Source organism: Lissotriton vulgaris, chromosome 12 (genome assembly GCF_964263255.1).
Source record: "Lissotriton vulgaris chromosome 12, aLisVul1.2, whole genome shotgun sequence".
In the NCBI taxonomy this organism is placed as follows: domain Eukaryota; kingdom Metazoa; phylum Chordata; class Amphibia; order Caudata; family Salamandridae; genus Lissotriton; species Lissotriton vulgaris.
In genome coordinates, this window is record NC_141700.1 from 812,159,265 (window position 1) to 812,170,247 (window position 10,983).

Below are 10,983 nucleotides of genomic sequence, written 5' to 3' on the forward strand. Positions count from 1 at the left end.
AGTAACGGTAAAACTTGTTGTAATGTGACCATATGAAAGTGGTCTGAACGTATGTACTGGTTTAGGGGTCTAAGATCTAGCATTGATCTGAGAAACCTGTCCTTCTTGGGTAAGAGAAAATAAATGGAGTAAACCCCTGTGTTTGGTGTTCCCTTGGTACTGGTTCTATTGCATTCTTTTGCAGCAGTGATTCTACCTCTTGCCTTAGTAGTAATAGGTGTTCTTGTGACATGGGACGTTGTCTGGGTGGTATTGTTGGAGGAGTGGAAGTAAGCTCCAGGCAATAACCTGACTGAATTATTTGTCTCACCCACCTGTCTGTGGTGACGGAGTTCCAGACAGGTAGGAACTGTTGTAATCTTCCCCCGACCAGAGTGGAATGGTCTGGAGGGGATGGAAGGGAAGTCACTGTTTGGGAGTAGAGGCATTGCGATTGTTGTTGCCTCTGCCCTTATTATTATTTCCTCTATACCCTCCTCTATAGTATCCCTTACTGGGTGAGGTCTGGTTGGTCTGTTTGTAAGTAGAGGAGGTATTGTCAGCTTGGAAGCCTTTTGATGCACCCCTACAGGAGGAGCGACGAAAGGAAGGTCTATGGGTTTGTGTTTGTAAAGCGCCCATTGATTTTGCAGTATCCGTGTCTTTTTTCATTTTTTCTAGCGCACTATCTACATTTGGACCGAAAAGATGTTGTTGGTCAAATGGCTGGTTTAGTATACTGGCTTGTACCTCTGATTTGAATCCAGAGATTCGTAGCCATGCATGCCTACGCAACAGTAACCCTGTATTTACTGCTCTAGATGCTGTATCTGCAGTGTCTAGTGCGCATCCTATGGAGGTATTAGTTATAACCTTGCCCTCTTGTATTAAATCAGCAGCCCTAGCCGTATATTGTTCTGGCAGGTGTTGCATGAGAGACACTAGCTCATCATAATGAGCTCTGTCATATCTTGCTAACAGAGCTTGAGTGTTAGCAATCCTCCATATATTAGCAGCTTGCGATAGTGTGCGCTTCCCTGAGGCACCTAGAAGCTTTGATTCTTTGTCAGGGGGTGGAGCATCCCCTGTTGACTGCGAATTGGCTCTCTTTCTCTCATTTGACACTACCAGCGAATCTAGTGGCAGCTGTCCCTTAATGTATGCCGGATCAGAGGGAGCCGCTTTATATTTCTTTTCCAGTCTGGGGTTAATTACCCTGGCCCTGACTGGGTCTTTAAATATTTCTGGTGCGTGTCTTACCACTCCATTCAGTATTGGTAGTGGTTTTATGTTATGTTAATAGTGTATCCATAAGAAAATCCTCTTCTATTGGATCTGTACGCAGGTCTACTCCATGGAAAGTAGCTGCACTATGGATGAGCTGTGTGAACCCAATGGTGTCATCTGGTGGAGATGGTCTAGACGGGTATGCCTCGTCTTGTGGTAGATCTGGTGCATTGTAATCTTCCCATGGATCACCTGATGACCCAGCCATATCATCTGGGTCATGAACGTCCTCTATTTGTTGATAACTGTGTTGAGAGTATGCAGGGCTCTACAAATCTAAAAAATCTCACTTGACCTGCAGGTCGAGTGAGTAGACTTTTCTACTCGACCTAACAGCAATGCACTCGACCCACAATTGATCGCATAATGGACTTTTTTCAAAACATTTGCAGCGCCAACAACCTAGGAAAACGTTGGCCACCCAAATAAACGGCAAATTTCACCCATTTACCTCCCTATGTATGTGTATCAAAGTGCTGTGGGGAACGTTTCTGCAAACATACATGGGAAAAAAATACCTTACTTATAAACTTTAAATACAACATATCAGGCTGGCACTTACTTGTAGTGAGGAAGCTGATGCTCAGACTGAGCTAAGGTTTGCGGTTCTTCAGATCGCTGCCTTCTGTCCTTCCCTTTGAAATAACTTTTATGGCCAGAGTCAAGTGCTTGTTCTTTCAAAATAGGGACAGTTGCATATTCATGGACCGGGAAGGCTGTGTCAAGATTGTCATTGTCCAGTGTTTCCTCTGAGCGAAAGCACTACTGTTGGGGTTGGATGAAAGTGTCACCTTTCGAGCTGCTGTCAAGTCTTGTATTGCATTAGCGCTCCGTCAGCTTTGAGGCAGATGAATGTAGCTCATTTTGTAATCTGTTTATGCTGCCAAGCCCTCAAACTTTCATTTACCTTGCTGTAGCTGTGGCAGTGCTCAATTTGTATGAAAAAAAGTGCCAAGGGCCGTGTCAGGAATCCATGGCTTGGCAGTTCGGGCTGGACTGTTCTCATGAGGCACAGGGGTCATTCAAGACCAATTTCCATATAGCCAGTCCTGAACTGGGGTGCCTGGGGAACAGTGAGCTAAAGAACGATGATGGATTCAACCCAGGTCTGTGACTGGGAGTGACTCGAAAGGAGACAAACAGCTGTCAATTGTCAGAACTATTTAATAAATTGGTCAAGACTGATTTGCATAGCCAGTCCTGAACTGGGGTGGCGAAAGTGAACTAAAGAACGATGATGGATTCAACCCAGGTCTGTGACTGGAAGTCAGTGTCTCGAAAGGAGACAAACAGCTCCATGGCAAATTGTCAGAAAGTATTTAATAAATTGGTCAAGACTGATTTGCATAGCCAGTCCTGAACTGGGGTGGCGAAAGTGAACTAAAGAACGATGATGGATTCAACCCAGGTCTGTGACTGGAAGTCAGTGTCTCGAAAGGAGAAAAACAGCTGCCACCATGGCAAATTGTCAGAAGTAATTGACAGACACCACAGTGAATGGTAAAACACAAAAATGCACACTTGTTAAGGAAATGGTGCTGATTTGAACAAGAGAGTAGCATTAAACTGAGTCGCTATCTTCTGAGTCAGTAACAACAGCGTTGTTTTGACAAGGATGTTTGTGGCCCATAATATGTCTTGTTCCTGGATTTGCTGAAAGACAATGCAAAACGGCTGGGTTTGGGTTTGGATCAAAAGTGTCTAACTCCGGACCATCTACTAGGATTCGCATTAAAGCAGACATGGTGTCACTTTTAAGGGACGTACGGAGCTCATTTTTTATTCGGTTCATGCTGCTAAACCCCCGTTCACATATTGCTGTTGTTGGACTGATGGAAAGCATGATTTCTAAAATTGGAAGGACATTTTTAACTTCTTCTGGGCGTTTTTTCAATAGCTGAGTGAAGAGGGATACAGGCTTATGCGACATCCTCCGATGAAAGACGTACAGTTTAAAATCTAGCCACTCTCCAGGGGCAGACTGAATTTCTTCATCAGTAAGTACCTTTTTGTAGTACATAACAAGTTCCTCAAATTCTTGATCCCCAAAAACTATAATCTTTTCAACAGAGTCTGGCCACAAACTAAAATCAAAAATGTTAAACAAAGAATGCGGCTTGCCTGAGATGTGCTTCAGAAAGCGGTCACTCATAAAAGAAAGAGCATTCTCTATTAACTCAATAGTGTCTTCCTTGACACTAGTTTCATTAGAGCTGCCTTTTCTAGCAGGCTTTGCCTGTGTTAGTAACGGGACCCCTGCGAAATTTCCATCTTTAAAAACCAATTGAAATTGTGTTAGTGCTTTTCCTGGCTTTGTTTTCAGCAGTATTAGCTTCTGTTGAAGCACCTCGATTCTTCTTGCAACTTCAGAAATAAGACTGTCTTCTTGTTGAAATGCCTTAGACACTTGCTGAAGCAGCTCTGTGAAGTCTATCATGAAGTGCAAGAAATAAAGAAACTTTTCCGATTTCATGTCATGAAGCAATCCTTTGGCTTTGTTTGAATATTCATCAGTACCAGTAGCAAGGTGCTCAAGATGAAGTACTGTAGCTTCCCAGTTTGTCTTAAGCGCTGTTACTGCCCTGTGCTGACTTGCTACCCATCTGATTTGCTGCAAGCCACCAAAATGTTGTAACTGCTCTTCCAGATTATCAGCTATCTCTTTAAGTTCCCTTCTCTGCTTAGGTGAATAATAATATAGTTTGAAACATCCTTTGAGCACCTCTTCAAATTTGGATATGTATGAACTCTTTTTTTTAACATCACACACAGCAAGCTCTAGATTGTGAGCTACACAGTGCACAACTGCAATGTGATTGCAATTGTCCCATCCTTGATGCTTGGAGACTGTATTCAGACCAATGCATTTCTGGCTCAGAATATCCAGAGATATGCCCATGCTTTCCAGACCAACCATAATAGCATTTTTCACTCCGGACGCAGTGGAGTTTTTCATGCTGACAATGTCACACAGATTGGTAACAAGGGTGCCTTCACAAACGAATCGTATATAAATAAGTTCCTGTTCCTGAATTCCTTTGTCAGTTGACCCATCTGACAGAACACTGATGAACCTAGTATTTTCTATTTGGGATCGAATTGTCATTTTTAGGGTCTCGGAAATTGCTATTACAAAGTTACGGCATGCATTATCAGTCATATAATTTTCGAAATTCCACTCAGGATTGTTCTTTTTCTGCAGTGAGCAGAGTTTTGGAAACTTAATAAAAGCCTCACCTTGTTTTGCAATATAATAGGCTGTATTAAATAAAATGTTTAAGTGCCGGATATTTTTTTCATGCATTTTTGTGATTGATTTAGCTATGCAGGTTATCTGTGGCTTTTGAATTGCAGCTTCATGTAATATGCATTTTTCATGCAATTTGCTCTTGTGGTGCCATTCCAACTTCTCCCTTTTGAATTTATCTGTCACACCAACATATAGGGAAGACTTAGTATCTGCGAGATGAGAAAATTTCCTGCAAACTCCACAATACAAAACTTGAGATTTTTTAAAACTGGGCTCCACTAGGTCAGCAGCAGCTCCGTTACTTTCCTGTTCTTCAATCACTGCCCACTTGAAATCTTCAAGCCATTTCTGTTGTACAACTCTCTGTCTTTTTTTTTATCATACTCCCTTTGCTTTTGGTGGATTTCTTCTAATGACTTCCTTTTCCCAACTGCTGTACTCTCTCCTGCATTAATTTTAGCTCCAGTGGTTTTTCCGGCCAACCACAACCTGATGTCTGCCATTGCACTCTCTGCCTGTTGTCTGCCTTGTCTTCACTATTAGCCAGCACTGACTCCCTGCTTCTGTCCGCTTTGAGCTAGAATCAAAAACAATAACTCACTGTAATTTAAAAATAATTAACTTGAAGTTTGTACAAACTACAATACTGGGTATAATTTGCTTTCAATAATTAAACAATGATGGTAAGGTTCCAATATACATTTTTACCTGCATCAGATCTGTAACTCACTGTGTGGCACTCTCAGGTTCGCACAAAAGCACCCCAATTTGGAATGCGCTCTAATCAACGATGTGCAACACCAGTGCAGGTTCTGAAATAACTGAGACTCACTAGTCTGCTCTTGAGTATTGCGGGCTCTAATGGGGGAGGGTTATACCTGTTCAGTAAAACTAAAGGTCTGCCTGACGCTTCCCCCTCCCAAAGCCTAACTCTGGGCCTAAACTTACTTTTTGGGGGGAAACAGGGTGGTAATGTCACACAATCTGCACAATCCGCACCTTAGGTGATGGTGACACTGTCTTACGAGCAAAATCAAGCAATGAAGGTGAGGAAACATACCTGCAGAGTAAAACATGATGTTCTAGTAATGCAACTTGCAGCAGTATAAACTCTGGGAAGACATTTAATTTCCATTACCTTCAGATAATAAAACTGACAGAAGTTCGGACGTTTATAAAAGTGCAAGTAACCCTACGGTGCAACACAGCCAAATCAAACTCTCCACATCATTGCGCTTCATCCGGACAAGGCAAGCAAACCTTTTTTAAACAGTCAGGGCACAGCAGACAGTCCGCCACCTGTAAACAAATATTTGCACATGGTCTCTGGCTTGACAACGTAGCTCTGTCACCAGGCAATTAGAGTAGTGAGCATTACTTGGCTCTAGTCTGCCCACATGTTGGGAGCGAATTACATGTTTTCAGAACATGATGTGCATCCACCAAAAAGTGCTTTTTTTGCTCTACACAGTGATAGGACGCTTGACAGTGCAACTACTGTTCTACTTAGTACAGCATTGTCATTCTAATTTGTTGCTTCTGTCGTTTTGCATATCCTCTTCCCCATCTTCTGTGTAATCCCTTTCTTATCCCACCCATAATTCAATGTTTTCTTCCCTCCCCTTAATTGCACTGGGATGCATACTGAGGCAGGGCTCATGACTTGGATATTTATGGTCTATGAAAATGAATCTTGAACTGCTCACCAAATGCTGAATTGTCAACAATGTTTAATTTATTTTGCGTACCCCACAGCTCCCTAAGACCAGCAATCGCCAAAATGCAACACACAAATCTATGTGAAAACATCTTCTATTAGACACTTTACCCCCCCACCCCCTTCCAATAAAAAGCTTTGACTTCACCATAAGCATTAGCAGGGTTGCCAGAACTACCAACTTTCCTTTCGTTCATTTAAATAAATAAATCAAGCGCTCCCTAACCTCTGGCCCACTAAGTGCTGCCCACACTTCTTGTCACTGCCCCAGAAATACCTGCTGCATAACGGGTGCAACGATCTTAGCAGCAACAGCTTTAATTCAACAAAAAAAATATATGGAAAGGGGTGGAGGAGTCTATGAATCATAATCATTAATATTGCACCGAGCCATCCACAAGCACTGTGTATAAAAAACATTGCAGTATATTGACATGTAGATATGCGGCCACTGGATATGGTCGGATTTTCAGCAAAATATGAACCTGCCAGACTTGATACGACCATTCTTCCTAGACACGCCGGGCACACCTTTTGAAAGATACCAGATAAAGGGCGACATAGCCAGAAATCCTATATCCTATAAATGCCAAACTACTCGCAAATGAGTAAATAGTAATTGCCAGTACAAGAAATTTAAAATGATATACACTCATTTCAAAACAATAAAAAAAAGTTTCCCTCGGTATTATTAATGGTGCCTGGAGTGTCCATTTTCATAACTACATTTTAGATCTCCATCCGCCATTACAAATTAAGGTTGAATGCCCACTATCGCACCGAGCCCGAGGTGAGCAGTCTACTTGAAGGCACAGGCTGCTAATTACATTAATAAATCACTCACGGACTGAAAAGAATGCACGGTGAACGTATGCGCAAATACGTGCTAAACATAACAGTAAATACATCTGTTGTGGGGGTATGAAAGCCACTTGCAGGGTAAATGTAATACAGCGCTGTGCAAAACTCCTTATGAATGAATTAATAAAACACTCCGATGTTCGGTCAGGTTTGACAGCACACTCTCACACCGGTGCTTCCTGAAAGGTGTTGATATGTATCAATAATATCACTGTTGTCTCCTTAGAAAGCACCGCACACAGGGGTTTAACCCACAGACTGTACTGTTTACTCGGAATGATAACGAGCAGGCCTGACAATCTCTGATGACTGAAGTCATTCAAGAAACCAGAGTGCCTGCATGCCCCCAGGTAAACAGCTTCTTTCCTTGTGACCCACAACCGCCCAACAGAGGACTGTGTGCAGGGCTGGGGAGGGGGGCAGCAGGGCGTCCTTTGCAAAAGGTTTAACACTGTGCACTTTGATTAATACACTTTCCATTCCGTGAACACTGCGTGACCAGTGTGGAGTAATTGTATATCCAGTTAATCCCGGGTTCTCTCTCTTTAATCTTTTTATTTCTCAAGTTGTGCCCCTTCATTTCAAGTGTCTCTTGCAAATTAAAAATATAGATAATAAGGGGAATACAGACTCCTTTCACAGGCCGCTAGTTGTAAAAGAAAGTGAACCAAGGCTAGTACTTGACACAGGGGTTGAAAGCCTCAATCATGTGCTGTGCTCATCAAAGTGACAATGAAATCAAAAATACACTAGTCTACTGATGATTAGTTGATAAGTTTTGCGGTCGGCGGGCCAAAATGAAATTTAATGTGAAAACAGACTCACCTCTGCCAAAATCGCCCTGCACTCCGAGTCCCGACTCCACCAAGGAGAGCGCGTGGTGGCGTGCTACGTCACTGCTGCACTTTAAGCAGCATAGCGCGGGGGCAGGCCAGGGCCGTCATTGGTAGCGCTTTCGCGCGCTACAAGATTGACGGCCCTGGCACCCAAACAATAGGCAATGCGTGCATGATGCCCCCTACGCCTTTCACAGCGCACCGCACCCGCGTGCATGATACATGCTATGCTGCCCCCTAAGCCTTTCATCGCGCACCGCAATGCTGCCACCTAGAGCCTTCCACATGCTACTGCACCTACCTCAGAGGCACTCGCCAGGCCGGTCAAGTAGGCCTTGAAACTGACTCGACCTGCAGAAAATTCACTCGCATTTGCGAGCGGGCGAGTGGATTTGTGGAGCCCTGGTATGTATCCCCATAATCCTCCTCCTGTGGTATTATACTATGTGTACTAACTGGGGAGTGTGCATGAGAAATATCTAGTATTTCTACTTGTGGTGAAGGAGGTCTTGTGGGTAAAGCCTGAATATGCTTCTTTGGAGGAACAGGAGATGTTTTAGGACAGTCCATTTTCCTCTTTTCAGGCACTGTATATATTTGTCCAGTTTGTGGATGAATTTTCAGAGTCTTTTGCCTTACATCAGGCTGGAAAAGCTCTTCTACAGATAAATCTTTCTTCGGCGTCGATTTATGTGGTTTGGAGCCGTCAGGTTTAGTTTTTACAGTGTCTATCTTTGGAACGGTTCTTTCTTTCGATTCTGAAGATTTATCTTTCTTTTTGCTTGGATCTACACTCTTTGGATCCGAATCTTTGGCTGCCGAGTGTTCAGACTCGTCCGTTCTTGTTGCCGAAATGTGTTTCGTTAGGAAAACCGCTTTCGGGTCTGACCTTTTAGGTACCGAAGTAATTTTTGTTTCGGTAACCCTTGGAACCTGTTTCAGTGCCAAACTTTGTTTCGGAACGTCTTTTGGTGCCGAACTTTGTTTCGGTTTCAGTTCAGTAACCCTCGGTATCGAAAGGTGTCTTGGTGCCGGTGCTGACTTTGGCTTAAGCACTTTCTGTTTTTCGGGACCGACGGTGTGACTCGAGCCTGAGTCGACTGGAGGCTTTTTAACACTCTTCGCTGCCGAGCTCGAAGGCGGGGCGTCGGAAGTTTTCAATCAGTGTGCACCCGGACCCAAAGGTGGGGGTGGAACCGAAGCCTGTCCCGGAATGGGAGGTGAACAGGGTCGAAGCTCTTACTCACGACCTGTTGACCAGCTGGAAGAAGATAGTCATCTTCGGATCGATCCTCAGCTCCGGAAGCTGACTCTTCTGCCTCGGAAGCGACGTCTTCTTGCTGTTCTTCGACGTCTACCTCAATCGGTGCCTCGTCTATGATGAGGTCTGGTGTCGACACCGATGACTGTTCCATAGCTCTTCGAGCTAGACGGTCCCTATTGTCTTCTTGGACCGGAACGAAGCGCTGGCCTCACAGTCTCGACTCTCGTGCTCTGGAGACAAGCACAAGTTGCAAACCTCATGCAGGTCGGTGTGGGGAAACTTGTGTCCACACTGAGGGCACTTCTTGAACAGTGTTCTTTCCATGAGCCAGAGGCCCAATGGCGCAGTTGGGCCCAACGGCCCCGACGAGCGCTGGAATGGAGAAGTGGATCATCTCTTCGACGCAGTCAACCAGAATCAGTGTCGAAGACGATCTTGATGTTGTAGATTGATTTATGGATTCGAAAAGAGATCAGTAACGGGACCGAACGATGAACACATCGGAGCCCGATGGCGGAAAAAACCAATCTGAGGATGGAGTCGATGCCCATGCGCACTACGGTCTAAGGGAGGAGTCACCCAGCAGACAAAGACTCTTCCAAGACAACAACAAAGTGTAATCATCCGGGCCCACTACCAGATGGTGATCTAATGCAAAAGTGGGTGGTCTGCAGCCCATATGCCTCGAACATGTCGTTCTTTACTTCCTTCTTGGTTAGAGCGACATTCTTTTAATTCCCCTTCAAGAGATGTCACCAATACTGACAAAGCTGCTATTTTACGCCATTCTGTTGCTTTAGCATAAAGCAAACCAAAATATCACTTTGATAATCGCAAACATGTTCATTCAACAGAATTTAATTCTGGTTTGTATGTTCTTATCAAGAAACCTTTCCTTGTCAAGAAAGGAGAATCTTCTTTCTCTTCTCCTTACCAAATATCTAAGGTTGGACTCAGTTCTTGTTTACTTCAGGATGGGAAATGGTGGAACAAGAACAGACTTGTTCCTATCTCTGATGAGCAAGTTGCAATTTATAACAAAACTGCTATTACTCATAATTTGGATGATTATATTTTGTTTGAAGGTTCTTGTTCTTCCTCAAATGTTGCATCATCTAATTTGCATGATAATGTTGTCACTTCCACATCTCCTACATCACAAGGAAATGTGGTTTCCAATACATCTTCTGAAAATGTTGTTGATACACCTTATATGGTTTCTGATTCACCTTCCAATTTACCTTCAAAAAGAATTTGTAAGTTACCTGTTCATTGTAAGGATTTTGTTTTATCTTAATTCTATTTACTTCCTATGATATTGTATTTTATTATGTCATATAATTTGATTTAATTTTGAAATGCTTCATTTTATGTTTCCTTAAGGGGGAAGATGTGTAATGTCCTGTTCTTTTATATTTCTTCTATTTGTATTCTATCTCTCCCTTCTATTCTAGAATTCACCATGAATTCATTCTCCTACTGTTCTTTCACTGCACTAGCCTGCTCTGCTGTGGGTCCGCTATTCTTTGATTTTAAGACTTTAATAAAGTCTCTTTACTTAGAAGATTATTTGACTTCTGGCAATCCTTCCTCGGTACAGAAGGCCAAAGGAAGAGAGGGGGGGGGCAAAGGAAGAGAGGGGGCCCAACGGAAGAGAGGGGGGCCCAACGGAAGAGAGGGGGGTCCCAACGGGAGAGAGGGGGGTCCCAACGGGAGAGAGGGGGAGACCAAAGGGAGAGAGGGGGAGACCAAAGGGAGAGAGGGGGGACCAAAGGGAGAGAGGGGGGTG